The 15,595-nt window shown below is 37.8% G+C and overlaps 1 long non-coding RNA gene across 2 annotated transcripts; it reads left to right on the forward strand.

Moving 5' to 3' along the window:
* The first annotated feature begins 1,079 nt into the window (after positions 1–1,079).
* On the forward strand, positions 1,080–15,217 carry LOC104867862. Of its 2 annotated transcripts, none has more exons than XR_781876.1 (4): positions 1,080–1,148; positions 11,520–11,616; positions 14,925–15,095; positions 15,179–15,217. It is a non-coding gene; the product is annotated as an uncharacterized LOC104867862 (long non-coding RNA). The 2 variants fall into 2 exon arrangements; XR_002025623.1 differs by having other exon boundaries at positions 1,097–1,148; positions 11,561–11,616.
* The last annotated feature ends 378 nt before the right edge of the window (positions 15,218–15,595 follow it).

Raw genomic sequence — 15,595 nt, forward strand, 5'->3', positions numbered from 1 at the left:
AAAGTAAAACCTGTAACTAAAAAAAAAAAAAAAAAAAAAAATAAGAAAAGAAAAGAAAAAAATGTGTTGGGTATCCTGTTTAACAAAGGGAAATTAATCGTGTTAGAGAATGGTTACAGGGAAAACATGAACAGAGGACAAAATATGAAAAATAAAAGGAAGATGAGATTGAAGAGAAGGGCAAAAGTTGAAAGGATAAAAGAGAAAAGGAAAGAAACTAAAAGAAAAGAGGTTCAAAAAAGAGAATTTAAAAACCCAGATCCCCCAAAAAATCTGTTGGAGGAAAGAGAAAAATGATAAATATAAAAACCAAAATGATTGATTCAAAGAGAATAATTCTTCCATATTTTTTACTGAGTGGTGTCTTTATAGGTTCTCTAGTTCAGGGATCCAGCCGGTCACAATTTTCTCAGCTTTCTTTAGGGTGTGTTTCTGAAGGGCCCTCCCTGCACCAGAGGCCCTTCTGTCCATGCATCCAGGACAGTAGTGACCAAGGGGTGTCCGTGCTCATGCTGGTAGATAGGAAATGCAATCAGCCTCCTGGTCTCTGCTGGATGTGGGCCATGCGGAGATTCAAATAAACTACGGGACTCAAAGTCAACACTTGTGGGGTCTGCTTGGTCCCTACAATGGGATGTCCTCAGGCTACCCTATACTTCTCAGGGTGATCTACATCTGGCCCACTCCCTCTCCACAGTGGTCTCCTGTGGTTGTCTCTCACCCAATCATTTCGGCAGGGTAAACCCGGAGTCTCTGAGGGTACTAGCCAGCTCTGTATGGTAGTCCCTGTGACTTCTGGATTTCTGGGACTACATTTTTCTTCCCAAACTTCGTCCTCATCCAGGATCAGGTTGGTTAGGCGAGGAGCAACAGAGACCAAGGGGAAGCAAAACACAGAGCCAAATCAGAGTTGGTGGACGGTCACACTACATAGCTGGGAGGCTGTTTGTTTGCTGGGAATAGGGGGCCTCTTGGCATTTAGACAATCAGGCTGTCCTTTTGTCCTATTGTTTCATCCTTTTAAGCAATACCGGAATGTTCTGTTTCTAGCATAACATCAATAACATGGAACATGGAACATGGAACCTATGATACTCTCTGCCCACAGACTGATACAGGCTGAGAAAAAAGTATGAGTCCATTTTATGGTGAGGTATTTTTTGTTTGTTAAATCCCTCTGGCAGATAACACAAATCAGTTCAAATTCATCCCACTAAAGTCATGCATTGCAGTTGCTCTGTTTTCTGATGAGTATGTCCTGGGAATGGGAGGATTGCTCCACTTACAATTCTAATCTGAAAGATCTCTTCAATTTATGATGAAACCTTACCTGGTGACTCTTTTATTTTTTAATTCTTATTTTAAATATTCAAAGCATATGCAAAAATAGAGAGTATATGCTATTTTTCTGTATACATCCCAAGTGTTAACAGCTATCAGCATGTTACCATCCTTCATTTTATTTATTTTCCATCCTCACCACCCCCCCTTTTTTTTTGGTCATACTATTTCAAAAGAAATATTTGAGTTTTTCATTTTACCTATAAATATTTTAGTAAGCATCTCAAAAAGGGGGAAGGACTAGAATGTATGTTATTCTTAGTTATATGCTTCTAAAGCATAAGGCAGTGATGGCAAACTTTTTAGAGCTTCCAGTATAACTAACAGCCCACTATGGCGTGCGTGCCATAGGTTCACCACCACTGGTATAGAATATGGAAAGGCAGAGGGAGGATGGTTGCTTTAGAGTGCAGAAATCCAGCAAATGCTGGTTAGCCAGTGATCGAGGTTGCTATCCTCAGTGACAAATTATGTTGATAGCAAATACCCCTGATCTCATGCAATGATGAAAGTATTAGTACAATCTGAGTAAAGTGTGTATGTCAGTTAGCAGTAATGTGACAATATTGGCCCCTCAGTTGAGACAAATTTACGACAGTAATGTAAGATGCTCTTAATAGTAGAAAACAGGTACAGAATGTAGAGGAAACTTGATATAATCTCTATTCAGTGTTCTATAATTTTTAAAGCTTATTATTTAAAGGAGGAAGGGGTATGACAACCACAGTGTCACTGTCCTACTTAAAATGAAAAGTTGTGCTAAACCAGGTCAGAGATGGAACATTTTTGCATAATTTATACTTACCTTCAGCAAAGGTACTTGTATTCATGGCAAAAAATTTTTTAAAAAATATTTTGGTAGACTTTAACAGGATTAAGCCTTATTCTTGAAACAAATTAATGATTTCCCCAAATGACTGCCAAAGGTTGAGTGAATTTTAGAAATTACTTTTAAGCTATTTTATATGGAATATTGTAGTCTCTTATTCCACAAAGTAGGACAGTGAATTTTGGAGTAGATCTGCTAGAGTTTTTTTTTTTTTTTCTTGTATGCTACCAAAGTTTTATGATATGGCCATAAAGCTTTCATATACATCCATAATTAAATTATTGGAAATTTTTCTTTAATAGCACTTAAGGAAATAATTCCCTGATGCCATTCAACACCTAGTAATATTTTATTTGATTGCTATATACAGATTTTCTCTCTCTCTCTCTCTCTCTCTCTCTCTGTCTCTCTCTGTCTCTCTCTCTCTTTTTGGGGGGACAGGGTCTTGCTATGTAGTCTAGGCTGGCCTTGAACTCTCAATGGAGCCTAGGCTGCCCTCAAACTCATGGCAGTCCTCCTACCTCACCTTCCTTAGTGATGGGATTACCAGCATGGACCATCACATCTGGCTGATTATTTTTTAAATTTAGTAAAATTTTGGGAACATGGGCCATTTTTGGACAGAGATTGGATGAATGGATTGCCAATCTATGGGTCTTTTTTTCAAAGGAAAATCAAGGTGTATGATCAAGGGCACGGACTCCTTAATCAATGAGTTCAGTTTTTGGACACTTTAGATAACTTGGAAGCTATAGGCCATTTCCCTAAGGAAAAATATATGTGTACACACTTAACATTTTTTGTAAATAATTTCTGGGTGTTCAGCAAGCCCTTGAAGCCTGTCAGAGAGTCTGGGGTCTGGGTTGAGGACATGTCTGAAGTGTTTCTTTCCAATCCAACATTCTGCTGTGCATGAGGAGGCCACTATCAACAGGACGTGCATGTTTACTCGTTTCATTAAAAGAGTGCACGGCACATGGCAGACATAGACTGGAGGAATACAATCGGTAGTCACATGATATAGTGGGAAAAACCACACATTTAGTGGCAGAACGCTTAGATTGTGCAAGTGACGGTACTTTTGAAGAAGTCATTTAATTCTTTGGGAAGACAAAGAGTCGAGGTTAGGAACTTATTGTGAAAAGAACTCTGCAATGTTGTCATTCTCATCTTACAAATTTGAAACTGAGATTTAGAGATACCTGCTAGTGAATATTCAGTCAAGATTGTCTGAATCTGCGGCGCATGTTTTTTGGATCACACTTGTAATTTTCGAATGTGTGGTACTCGAGACTGAACCTGGAGTCTAGCTCATGCCAGACAGTGTATATTTGATTTCTTAATAAGAATTTGCTAAGGTGCTAAGATGTTTGAAAACCACTGCATTCCACGTTGCTGCTCAGTTTTTACATCTGCAATAGGGGTATAATATCTTCCTTTTTTGAGAGATAAGTAAAAAGATGCATGTTAAACAGCTGTGTTAACTAGTAATTACTATATGGTAGTAACAGAGGATTTATTTAAAACTCTTAACTAAAATCAGCTCACAATCTCAGCAATATGTTTGACACAAAGGAGCAAACATGTTGGCTTTCATGTGGTTTTTAGGCAGCAGTTTAGTTTTGAGACTCTATTTCAAAGGTGATGCCTCAATACATTGTTGAATGTTTAATCATTAACACACTATTAATTGCATAATTGGATTTTAAGCCACCATGAATATCAAGTGTATTTAAATTCATCCACCTATCATTTGAAGAATTGTTAAAAGTAAATTTAGCATTTTGAGAAATGTCAGCTATGATTATTGAGTTTATAATAATTAAAATACAATAATAATTTTATTTGGGTAATAAGCCTTAATATCTAGGGCTTTAACATTGGTCCCATCCATCTGTCAGCCATTGCTTTAGGGAGTTGCTGGAATCATATGACACAGTGGGGCGGGGCGGGGACTGGGGTTGTAAGAGAAGTCCTCTGGGAGTCTGCCAAAATATTTAGAGCATTGCACCCAAAAAAGTCATAGGAGAAACCTACTGGATATTGCCAACTGACCTGTGGGTAGAAATAGCACCTTCTATAATTGAAATGCAGTTGGCTGTCCTTGTCCAGGAGTTCTGCATCCCTGGATTCAATCCAGTGCAGGTTGAAAATATTTGGAAAAAGATTCAACTGTACTGAACATATACAGACTTATTTTTCTTCTCATTATTCCCCAAACAATACAGTGTGAAAACTATTTACACCCCATTTACATTGCACTAGGTGTTATTCTAGAGATGATTTAAAGTATATTGGAGGATGTGTGTAGATTATTTACAAACACTGGCACATTTTATGTAAGAGACTTGAGCATGCGCAGATTTTGATATCACAGGTTGGGTGGTCCTGGAACCAATTCTCCCCCCGCAAGAGACAACTGTATGTCTTTCATAGTTGTTTCATAGTTGGTTTTTTTTTTTCTCATTGGAAAAAAATACTGAAAAAAAATGCAAAAAAAAAAAACCCTTGTATGTTTGGTACTTCAAAAACATAATCATTTTCATCATGAACTCATTAAAAATTCCTGAGTATTTTTTTAAGTGAAAAGATCAATAACTAATCTAGTTTCTCTTCCACACCAACAGCTATAGCAAAGGCAAATCACAGTCTTTGGTGAAACTGTACAAGGTTTTTCTGTGGCTGTCTCTCACCTTCCTCTCCCCTCCTTCTCCCATCTCACAGAACTCCCATCCCCTCCCTGTTCTTCTCAGTCTTGAGACTACCAGAGGATACTTTATTCCCTCCGACTCCCTTCTTCGGCCGCACCCAGAACCAATCTGATCTTCTTTCCTTCCTGTCTTGACGAGCCAGTCCTGCATCTTTCCTTGCTCCTAACTTCACCTGGCTGCTGTTGTCTGAGCTATCATTTACCTTTGGTTCAATCCTGTCACATTCCCTGGCATCCATTTCCAAATTGTCCTTGCCGGAAGATCTTCCTGAAAGTGATTTTACTGATACAGTGGAGGCTGGCAGATGCTTTGCCGCCAGTGCATTTTCTGTAAATGCATCCCTGGGGTGTGCACCGTGAGCACATGTGAATGCGGCTGAGAGATTTGCAAGGTCGTATTCCCAGATGAGACCAACTAAAGGAAACGTCCAGAGCTTAACCTCGTTTCTCTCCAAGACGCATATTCATTTGCACTTCTCTCAGGTCGGCACCCCTTTCCTTGTAGTGTACATGCTTTTGAATTGAACGGACCTGAGTTTGCACTGTGACACTGCCACTTTCTACCTGTCTGACTTTGGGAGTTCCCTGGGTCTTAGGATCACTGTTGTTCTTATTTATCTTGGTGGTGCTGAAGAATGAAATCTATGGTAGGGCCACATGCCTACTGGAAAAGTGCTCTACCTGTGAGCTACATCCCTAGTCATTGCCCTTCCTGCCCTTTTAGTTTAGGAAAAAATGCTGGTAACACTAGCTCTTAACCTCATGGCATTATCCTCTGATTTAAATGAGATAGTGCTATAGAGTGCTAGCCCAGGGATAGTCTCAGCTATTGATCTAATTCTTAATTCCAAGGCTGAGAGTTTACCCTTAAAGTCTACACAGGCCCTTTGTAACCTCTTAGAGATGATCTTTATGGTCCCTTCAATTCTCCATGTAGATTTCCATTTTTATAGATACTTTTTTTTTCAGAAACACATTGTACTCCATTGGTAGTTGGAATTCAAGTAAAGTGGGCCTTAAAGACTTATAGTGATCCAACTAGTGACAAAGACAAAGTCTCTGCACCGAGTCCGGGCCCACTCTCTACTGTTTTGCAGTCTTTGTGCCTCCTATGCTGTGCTGTGCTCACTGTGTGCCCTCTCTCCATAATAATAATCACTGGAGTGACGAACAGTAACAATAACTACCATTAGCTAAAGATGTGCTTTGTGTCAAAGGCCTTATTCCTCTGTTCAATTTAATCTCCACAGTGGTCTGGCCTTATTATTTCTACTTATAGTTTAGGAAACTTAAAACAAGGATTTAAAATCCTTGCCCCAAATTTGTACTGCTGAATGCAGGGATGCCTTAACCACAGCCCATTCCTATTCATTGTCTCAGCAAAGCTCTAATCTACTTTCTGTGTTCAGGCATAGAAGCTTTCTGCATAAAACTGGGTAATGGCCTCTTCTGGACATTTCATGTTAATTGAATGATATATGTGTGCCCTTTCAGACTGGCTCCTATCATTTTCAAGATTCATCCATGTTATAGCATTGCTCAGTATGTCTTCCCCTCTATGAATGAATGCTATTCTGTTGTATACATATATAACATTTTGTTTAACCATTATTCAGATGATAGACATTTGGGATGTTTCCACTTTTTTCTATTATGAGTAATGGTGTTATGAATATTTATATTAAAATATTTTGTGCAAAGATATGTTTCCAATCCTCTTACTAGAGGTAGAATTGCTAGACCATATGGAAACTATAAATTTAAGTTTTAAAGACACTGTCAGGCTGTTTCTTAAAGTGGCCATGATACTTTATGCTGTTGCCAGTAATTTAAGAAGGCTTTGATTTTCTTGGGACTTTCTCCGCAACTATAGAAGGCTTCTCAGCTAGTCTACATCCCAGAAGTACAGGGGTAAGAGGGTGGGAGGATGGATTGAATACTGATCCACAAGGAAATGTCAGTCAAAGGGGTACTGGAGGTTCATGGGTAAATACTGTTGCCTCTTATCTTTTTTTAGGACCATTCTGGGTCATGATCTACTCAGTCCCTTAGAAATGCCCAGGAAGTATAAGATGTAGTTGCTTACAGTTTCTTTAAGAAAACTTATTGGCTTTGCTCTTTTCCAACTTCTGTTTCCTGGGGATCACCTCAGAAATAAGCTACCTGCTCATGCAGCGTCATCCTAGTCTCTGCTTTCAGGAAAATCCAAGTTAATAAAACTTAGAAAAATGAAAAGTAGCTGAGTAAAGTCAACATTAACTGATTCAAGAGTTAGAAACAATTTGCCTTGAAGAATACCTTTTGTTATTTTTCTGCTATGGACCTAATATTTTAGATTTTTTCCTATGAAATAGTGTATTTATAAAGTAATAATCAATGTTATTTTTTGAGATTAAAGATTGCTTTCAAACCTGATGTTTCCTCTACCAATATAACAGCACTTTTGCCAAAAAGTAAGGCAGACTGAGTTTTAGCAGTAGTAGCCTACTTAACACTAGTGGCTAAATTAGCCTTGTTCCCTTCAAGTGATTAGTTCCCCACATGTGGTCATTATAATGTTGCCTATTAAACTGACACATATGTACAGGTGGACTGCAAAGCCTGGGAATTCCAGGCTAGCAAGTTCTTCACATGGAGAGCTTTGGGGGACCAGAAGGTAGGCTACTGCCCATCTGCAGGTCCTAATTTTCTGAATTTTTCAGAGCTGTGTGCAGCCTTGGCTCCATTTAGCCTTACGGTATCCTGGCTTGATTTACAGGCCATAAATCCTGCACGGGCCCCTTACCTGTGTCTAATGTCTGCAGTTGTTCTACTTAACCCAGACTTGGCAGCTCTGTGTGGCTGTCTTTCCACAAGTGTCGTCCTCTGATCTTGTATTCTGTTGCAACCGCTATCTTCTAAGCTGAGAAATAGTAGAATGGCTGAAACAGGCTAGATAGACAGTGATAGGGAGTTAAAAGTCCGGGATCCTAGTTCTAGGTCTGCCTTTTACTTATCTTGAGACATTGAACAAAACAGAACCCATCTAAGAATGATTTATTCACTGTTAATGTAGGGGTCAGTTTTGAATCTTCACAAAGCTTGAAAAGAAAAACTTCTCAAAAAAAAAAAAAAAAAAAAAAAAAGAAGCCAAGGAAATTCAATGCAGTGCTGTTCTGGAGGGTGAAAATTTTGAATTGGATTAAACCTTAACCTAAATAACCAAATACAGGAAACTAAATAACCAAATACTATAATTAGCAAAGTCTTCACAATCATTAAAATTTTTGATGGAGACTAAATATATTAAACAATCAAGTAAAAAAACAAATTACAAAATAGTATGTGCAAGTATAGGTAACTAGAGGCTGGAATGAGGGGAAGAATAAGAAGTTTTTAATGGATAGAGTTATTTGGTTGTGGTAATGAAAAAGTTCTAGAAATGGACAGTAGTGGTATCCACCCAATTTTGTGAATGCACTTAATGTCACAGAATGATACACTTAAGATGGTTAAAATAGTATAATTTATAAAAAATGGTAAATTTTACCACAGTAGTAAAGAAAGTAGTTGGAAGACTGCAGCAAGTTCTCAGTAAAGTAAAAGTACAGTACTCATGTTAATTCATAGTGGTTTCTTAGTTTATGACTGTCTCAATTATCATGGGCACTGTTACCGGGTTATTTACTGAAATTTTCAACACAAAATATGTTTAGTTTTTTAAAAACAAGATGTATGGGATGATGCATTCTATACATTCATGTATATTATATATTATTTTAACTATATCATATAAGCATATATTATATAAACATACATATATATACTACATGCATGTTGCTTTTTTATAGTTTTCTGTGATTAATATATATTAACCCTACAAAAAATGAAATACCATATAGACCACATGGAGCTTTCATTGTTTACAAAAAGTTTCTTACCTATCATAGTACAGCACATTCAACTGTCAACAAAGAAATATGTTTCAGGAGTACTGCTTGGCCCTTAAACCAATAGAATTAGTACATTTCTATAGTGGAAAGACTGCAGTGTTTTCATCATAGTAAATGGACTAGAGTGGAGCAAGAGTGGACATGGAGATCTTGGTTATGATGCTGTCAGAGTCACCCAGAGCATCAGGATATGGCTGACCATGATGGAGAAATAGCCTGTGGAGCTCACATTCCAAAAGCAGGCCTCTTGAAGCACTCAGTTATGACTGGGCATGGAGGGCAAGGGTGCGAACTATCTATGATGTATCCTGGTCTTGACCCTCACTCGTTAAGACAGGGAACAAGTAGGAGTTTGTTTGAAAACGGGGCAAAGTGACAAATTCTGCCTGACCCTACTGAGTTGGGTGCCTGTACATTTGGAAAACCAGGAAATAGGAAATTCAGAAAACATTAAGAGTCAGCAGCACATGGAGGGTAACTAAAGCTATGAGTGGACAAGATTTCCCAGGAAAAGTGTGTAAAGAAGACGGTTTTCATCCTTGCTGAGGATAAAGGGACAAGAGTCTGGTGAAGCCTATGAACTTTATTCCCATGAATATCTTTGAAGATATTTGTTCAGAGGATGCATAAAATCATAATGTAGTTGAAGATTAGGATAAAGAAAGAGTTCCTGAGCCAGGGATTTAACTCAGTGGTTCCAACGCCTGCCTCACAAACACAAGAAAACCAAGTTTGATCCCTGGTACAAAAAAAAAAAAAAAAAAAAAAAAAAAAAAAAAAAAAAAAAAAAAAAAAAAAAAAAAAAAAGAGTTCCTTCTCAGATGAGAGAGGCTTGACTACGTTTAGGCATATGAGTAGCCAGGAAGTGATTAGGGAAATAGAAGGAGGAGGAATGCTTTATGCAAAGACCAAGGCTATAGAGATTGACAAAGAGAAAGACTCCTTAACCAAAGCTTGGGTCTTAGGCAAAAGGATGGACAATCTTTTACATAAGAAACCAGGAGCAAAGATTAGAATATAGATGAGTAGATATGTTGCATAGCTATAAGTTAGAGACTTTCTTGTCAGAGGAAGAGTGAAGTCATCTAATGAGAGGGGGCAGAGGCCAGAGGTCTGTGAAATGGCCACTGTGGAAAATTAGGTAAAGGAGACATCATAGGATCTCTATGCTGCAAAAACTCCACTGAATATGGAGACCAGGCATTTATACTGTCATTTTCAAGGATTTTTTTTTTCTGCAGCAAATCTTGGGATCCTTGGTGTAAATAAGAAGGCCATTCCTTTCCTTGAGAGCTGTAGATTTACCATAAATTCCACATAAAGGAGAACAGGGAGAATAGGAAATTGAAGAATCTAATAAGAATTGATCATAGAAGGACGAATCAGTTGTTAAACTGTACAGATATAAAAAGAGACCATAAGGGAATGATGAAAAGAGAATGGAAATATCTGGGAATTAAAAGTACCAAGTCTGTAGTCAACAAGTGCTCAGAAGTTCATTTTTAACTGGATTTTATTTTAATTGTTAACAAACTCAAGTGTCTTAATGCAACTACACAATAGATTAGTCATGAATATTTAATCAGGGCACTAAAGATGAGGGAAGCCATTTGAAATCAAGTTACCTCAACCTAATAGCAAAAACAATTTATAATAATTCATTTGTCTTTCCGATACAACACAAGAATTGGCCTGCAAAATATTTTCTATTCTCAGACTTGAGGCTGATATTACTTGCACATGTAAAGGTTATGGACTGGGCATTAGAAAATTTACAAATACCCTTATATGTGTAATGGTATTATAATGATGTAGAGTAATATCCCTTGTTTTAGAAGATATCTGCTAAAGTGTATGGAGATGAACTGCAGCTTATCTACAACTGATTTTTGATGGTTTGGGGGAAATGTGTAACAAAGAAAATATGACAAAATGTTAATCGTTGCTCTGAGTCATGATTCTAAACAGGATAAGGGAGGTAATTTTCTTTCATAAGGGATATTCGGCAGTGTTTGAAGACCTTTCTGACCATCTCAAAGTGGGGAGGTGTGTGGATTTGAGTGTGGGTGCAGGTATGCATGTGCACTACTGGAATCCATTGAGTAGAAGCCAGGAATGCTACTAACCCGTCTATATTCCACAAGACTGCCCCCAACAAAAAATAATTACCTATCTCAAAATGCTGTAGGGCTTAGGCTGAGAATCTTTGACCTGAGCTGGAGATGTACTGATGATCATGGTGTTAGTGCTAAACTTTCAACTGTTCAAAATATTTTTAAAATGTTATAACAGAATTTGGATTGAGGCTTAAATATGAGAGGAGAAAAACACCAGTATTCCAGCTAGTCAACAATAAATTACTGTTAGTGCTGATCAAAAGTTTTGACTCTGACTGGGATACACTTGAAAACCCTAGGTGGATAGCTGAAAACTATACTTCATTTTCCTAGAGTCAGTAAATCAAGACAGCATGTTGTCATTATTCAGTACTTGAGTTTTGTGCAAAATATTTTCAGGAAGAGGAAAGGAAGCAAAAGTGAGGAAATTGGACATTTGTAGATCATTTGCTATGACCCAGGCAGTGTACTGAGCACTCTTTACACACAACCTTGACTGGTTTAGAATCAGCTGTTTTAGATTTAAGGTTTAGTATGTCACCTGGTAACCAATTTTATACATTCATTTAATCACTAATCTCTCCATTCAGCAAACCTTTGTTAAACACCTACTCCGTTCTGAACTATACAGATACAGAAAGAAATAAGACGTGATGCTCAGTCTCAGGAAGTCTGTGGCCTATAAAGGTGAGATGGAGAATTTAATGGTGAGCAACGTGCATGACCCTTTCTAGAGGAATGTGACAGATGATTCTCCTTGGGAGAGTGAAGGAGGGCAATCAACCTAGGGAAGAATTCTGAGACCTGCGGTAGGTAGTTAGGAGGAAATCAGTTCGAAGGAATGCTGGGATAAGGGTGGGGTCAGTGAGAGCTGAGGAGCATGGGGGTGAATGCAGGATCTGGAGCTTGAGATGGGGACGCAGGGCCTTCCGCACAGAAGGAGGAGCAGCGCTTGAAAGACCCGGAGGTAAGCAAAGGAACGCAATGTCTCAGTGCTCCTCTGCTTGAGCGTGCACCAGAGTACCCCAGCGGCTTCTTAAAGAATAGTGAGCACTCCCCAGATCTGATTCACTGGGTGAGATGTGATCCGAGAATATGCATTTCTAGCAACTTCCCAGGTGAGGCACACACTCCTAATCTAGGGACCATACTTTGGAAACTATTGCCCCAGGGAAAACACAGGTAGTTTGAGTAGGGTGGAAACTGAAGCCATAATCAAGAGTTAGACCAGCAATGAGCTAAGGAATCTAAAATAAATGATGGAACCACTAGGGAATTATTAAGGTGTTTAATCGCTTGAGCTCTTTACTCTTAGCCCATATTTCTTTAGTGTAACATGGGAGACTAATAACTATCAAACTGTATCTTAACATTCTTTTGAGAATAGAGCCAAGCAACATTATGCATACGAATTATAAAACGTTATATAAATGGAATTATTAACGTTAATACATTTGCTGCCAAAAAGGATTTCATATTTTAGATAACAAAACTGAGGTCGGGCAGGCATAGATGGTACCGGCTAATGCAACGTAGGCCTCACTCCTGCCCTCTCGTCTGTGTACCACTCTACTCCCTCTTTCCCTCCAGTCAAGAGGGAAGATTTTTCAGTATCATAAAAACCCTCCTCTGCCATTTGGCTTTCTCAGTCATACAGCCCGCTGAGTGAGGTAGTTGGTGAGGCTCATGGAACCCAAGAGTAGAACTTCAAGGGCTCATTCTTAGAAACCTCTTTGAAGGAAAGTAACAGTTTGGGGAATTGGTATCTTTTTAGTTTTCCTAATATGAATGGGAAGAAATCAAGCTGATCTTTTGCATATCTTTGCATATCACTTCAGTTTAGATTTGCTTTTATTTTCACGTTCTCATTTAATTCTCACAGACAGTGCTATTTTTTTCACTTGATAAATGAAAGGTTTAATGGTTTGCTCAGAATGATACAACCAACTAGTCTTTGGATTCTGAATCTTTTATTTTTAAATTAATTTTGTTGGTACATTTTAGCTATACAAGATAATGACATTCATCATTGGAAATTTGTATCTTTACATAATCCATCTTGGCTCTTATTTTTTTTCCCTATTGCCCTGCCCTCCCTATCTACAAAGACTTTGTTTCCATTTTTTCATTTTCTCATGTTAATTTCATTCCCTTATTTCCTTTCCCCTACCCATCTCACTTCCCCTTCCCCTTTGCCCCTTTTCTTCCTATTTCACCTTATCTATAAAAGAATCATAACCCAGCAATGTATGTGCACCCATGCACCCACAGCAGCACAGTTTGTAATAGCTAAAGCTTGGAAACAGCCCAACTGCCCATCAGCTGGAGACTGGATTTTAAAAAATGTCTTTTTAAAAAAATAAAATGGAGTACTACTCAGCCACAAAGAATGAGAAATTAGAGATGTTTATAGCTAAATGGATGCACATTGAGGCAATAATCTTAAGTGAAATAAATAGGACACACGTGTAAATACTGAATAATTTCTCTGGTGTGAGAAACTGAAAGTGTAAATAGAGACTAAAAAGTATAAGATAATGGATTCTGAATTTTATACACAGGAATCTACCAAAATATTTATGTGAAATAAATGTGACAACTCAACAACTATTTTCATTGAACATGGCAGGCGTATGTATAGTGTGTGTTTGTGCGGGTGTGCACACAAACACGCACACACATATAGACACTTTCTATGCTTTTATTTTACCATTTTTCTGACAATATTACTTGGTTATTTCACTTCTACTTTTATTGTTTGTTTTGATTTGTTTAGCTAACTACAATCTAGTCAGAGAAAGTCATTAGAAATTTAGTCATTAGAAAGTAGTTTTGGTTGAAATAATCCTTGAAATATTAGGATTTAAAGTAATGAGAATTTGTGATTTGAGAGAATGAAACAGAATCAGTAAAAAGAGTGATCATTTTGTCAGAATGTTTTTTTTTTAATTTCTTTTTGAAGCTTGGGGTTAAACTCAGAGCTTTACACATGTTAAGAGCATACTTTACCACTGAACTACACATCTAGCCCCATGGTTTCTTTTTTTAACTAAGAAAACACAGAGTCTGGTTCTCCTTGAAATGTTTGCTACAAATAATATACATAAGAGTTATTTAAAAGTAGCTAAGACTGCTAAAAAAAAAAAGTAAATATAGAGGCTTGATTGACTCCCTCTAGAGACTTAATAACACAGTTCAATAAACTATAAAGGCCTCAAGGTTGGGTAGGGGTCAGAGTTTAAATTCTAGAAGCCAGCAGGAGCAGCCACCACAGAGACTCATAACATTGACAGAGCACAGCAGGTGGGGGAGTAATAAGGAATTTTAAGTATTTTTCCTTCCCTTTCTGAATATCATGTCACATGCATAGATACCGTTGATGGTCATCCATTTCTTGTCATATAAAGATTGTACATGTAGATACTTACAAAATCCTGGGATTATCAGAAAATATGTATTTTTAAATTCAGAGTCTGTTTTGTTTTGTATTTTAATAATAACTGCCCTGCTTGAAACCATAAACTTTTGAGACTGGGACATAATTTGCATATCATCCAGGTGAAGACTGAGTTAGTTTGCCCATAGTTACCTAGACAGGTAGGACTCAAGTTTTCGGATTTTCTGCTTTGGTATTTTCAATATTATCTTGATCAAACAAAAGAGAGTCAAACAAGAATAAAAAGAAATACTCAATGGCATCAAGGAGATTTTATAATATGTTGCTATGTGAAGGAAGCATTTACCATATGTGTGAGATTCTGTTTGAGAAAAATAAAAAGCATATATATTAGGTACAAAAAAGCAAGAATTGCTTTTTCCTTCTTTGAGTTTTATGTGTTTTCCATGTTTTTAAAATGAGTACATATAACTTTGATAATCAGAAAGAAAGTAATGCTGCAAGCAGGGGTTTAAAAGTATCTTAAGAAGGTTCAACAGACTAATTTCAGGAATACAAAGACAAGAGTCCTTGGAATATTTTTCTCCATTTTCCCAAGGGGTGGAATGCAAGAGGATTCTATGGATGCAAGTGCACTACTGTATTTACCAGCACTGAGTTACAGGACGGTGAGAGCAGATGGATAAATTGACACCACACAGCCACAGCATGGGCTACAAAATAATCATCCGGTGAAAGTGGCTGCAAAGACCACTACCCCCTATGCTGGGTAAAATATATTCCCCTCTTTTTTCCAATTTGTCTGAAGTTTTAAATACTGAACCAAAAAACCCTGTGTTTTCTTCTTTATAGGTACTCAGACCTGGCACAGAGCAGGAAAAAGAAAGAAAAGTAGTAAGTGGATAGATGGATGGACGGATGGACGGACAGATGGATGAATGGATGGATGGATGGATGGATGGACCATCTTCATTTACAGAGAACCTTCTATTTCCTTATCAGGTCCCACATTACATACTGAACTATTATTTGGCATTGTTGCTAATTTTTATATTACCATGAACCCCAAAAGGAGGCACTGTCATTCCTATTTCAGAGTTGGCTGAGAGAGGTTGAGTTACCGACAAGAGCAAAATTATGGAATCCAGACCTGGTTGACTCCAAGGTCATGTCCCTTTTCATGTCACTGCCTCCTTCTCTATTCTCTGGGTAGCCTAAGCCTAGCTTACTGGGCCCAGTCAAGTGTCGCAGGGGAAAGGAGAACACTGG

This window comes from Fukomys damarensis, unplaced genomic scaffold (genome assembly GCF_012274545.1).
Source record: "Fukomys damarensis isolate Sample0158 unplaced genomic scaffold, DMR_v1.0_HiC HiC_scaffold_12, whole genome shotgun sequence".
Lineage (NCBI taxonomy): Eukaryota > Metazoa > Chordata > Mammalia > Rodentia > Bathyergidae > Fukomys > Fukomys damarensis.